Below are 2,200 nucleotides of genomic sequence, written 5' to 3'. Positions count from 1 at the left end.
AAGTTTATTCAAAATCATTTCATACCCATATTGGGGTAATTTATTTATCTTATTAAATAATTTGATTTTGATTTTCTTACATAAATTCATATGGCACAAAGCTAAAACCATATTACACATCTACAGGGCAAGCCCTTTCATTTGACACCTTCCTCCTTTTTGAAAATCGAACGAACGATACAGATTTTATGACATGGTGTTAAATATAGTTTCACTTAAAAATTTTTTTGGAAAATTCGAAAAAATTCGAATTAAATCGAATTTGCACCGCCAAATTTCGAATCGAATAATCGAATGGTTGGGCAATGTTCGAAATTCGGAAAAAATCGAATTTCAACCCCCCACTACCCATCCCTAGTAAGAGTCCGCGCATCAAGATTTTTACAAATGTCTTATCTACACGATTGTTAATTTTATAAAGAAAATAATTTTTGCACTGAGGTTCACTTTCTCATGGAACCTCCCAAATATTTTCATCGATTGTCGAATATTGGACACAAATGCTTTTATTACGAATTGGACACAAAATGCTTGTATTACCATTTAGATTAGTACGCCTACTTTGCTCTGCAAAGCAATCTGTGCAAAGTTTACAATGATTGGCCGAGCTTCTCCTCTGATTGGCGGGCGGTGTGTGCCTTGATATCACACAAACCACTCGGCCACGGCTGATTTATGTCATTCTGCCTTTTAGTAAACAGTAACAATTTACCTTTAATTTACAATAATTCGCTTATCAGTTATTGGCAAAAATAACGTTCGATTTTATGCGTATACTGCAGAAAGGAAATTAAACGCAGAACTACACTGTATGCAAAAATAGAGAGCAATTCGTTTAAAATACGTTCCATTTTATGCAAATGTATTCTATTTTTTTGGGAAATAAAGCCCATGGGCGTTATTTCCACGGGCCTTATTGCACTCCACCGTATAAGGCCTTAGGTTGCAAAAGAATTGCAGCTTCTCTGCACCAAAATCAGAAATGACCAGTGTAATAGATTAGAGCGATTCTCAGCCTTGGTAACTTAGGCGAAAGTAATTCGCGAACTCTTCGGCTTTAAGGCCGTTCAGAAGCTAATTCGTAGTAAATGAAATTAAGTCTAGACTAACTGAGCTTTAAGTCTTAAAAAACGATTAAAATGTCTTAGAGGATTTCTACCTACATCGAAATATTTTTCACTGATAGAAAATATATAATTAGCTGTTATTTTTAGCAACGAAGCCCCCAAAAACCATTTTAACCGTTATTTTACATAGAAAAATTTTAATGCTTAAGATTTTACGACGCTTAACATGCCTTGTGATTCCCCTGATTCTATAAAAAATTTAAACATTTGCGAAAAATTTACATTTGCCTCTTCTTCTTTTAATTGCAATTTTACTTATGACTCTAACCATGATCCCTGCATCTTTTCAAAAACTATTTTTAATCCGTTACCACCGTTACCGTTCACCAAGGAACCGTGCTTCAATAAAAGTTATTTCTTTTTGTAATATTTCAATATTTAGATTGGTGGATACAGCATCTTTTACAAAGACTTTCAATTGAAAAACGATATCCCGATGATTTCTGGGTTTCATTTCCAACCACAATTCGAAAGTAAATATATTGCAATAATTACAGGCCTACTATCACTGAATCCGAATGAACTCCTGTCGTGGATAAATCTTCCGTCACGAATTCGGGAAAAATGCCATCAGCAATTCAACGTTTTCGCAGTTAGTTCCGCTGTTTATTTTTTTGTAGAAGTAGAAAGAAAATTCATATTTTTGCACAAGAGCAAAGTTTAAGTTTAACTGTTTAAATATAAGCCATTTTCACAGTAATTAGTTAAGTACTTTGCTAATATTAAACCAGCATTTTTCATTTCACAGTATCAGTTTGACTAATGGTTGACTGCAGTTAACTAAAGTACATCGATTAGTTAACCAATAGTTAAAAACAGCTGCTTTTCTAGTAGTTAACTAATGACTGGGAAAATGGCGCTATATGCAGTAAATTGGATTCCATTGCGGCAGCAGCTTTATTAGTAGAGGAGAAGCAAAGATGTTTAAAAATTGAGCGAACAATTTTACGTGATGCTTCCAATCCTTTTAGTTTGGACTGTTCCATAATCCTGTTATGACGGCGCACAGGTGGAAATGAGCGAAATTAATTCAAACTATCGAATATATTCAAGGTGCAAATTAATTAAAAAAA

The sequence above is a fragment of the Rhagoletis pomonella genome, unplaced genomic scaffold (genome assembly GCF_013731165.1).
Source record: "Rhagoletis pomonella isolate Grant_MI unplaced genomic scaffold, Rhpom_1.0 Rhpom_scaffold_00016, whole genome shotgun sequence".
NCBI lineage: Eukaryota > Metazoa > Arthropoda > Insecta > Diptera > Tephritidae > Rhagoletis > Rhagoletis pomonella.
Note: the sequence above shows the minus strand (reverse complement) of the source record.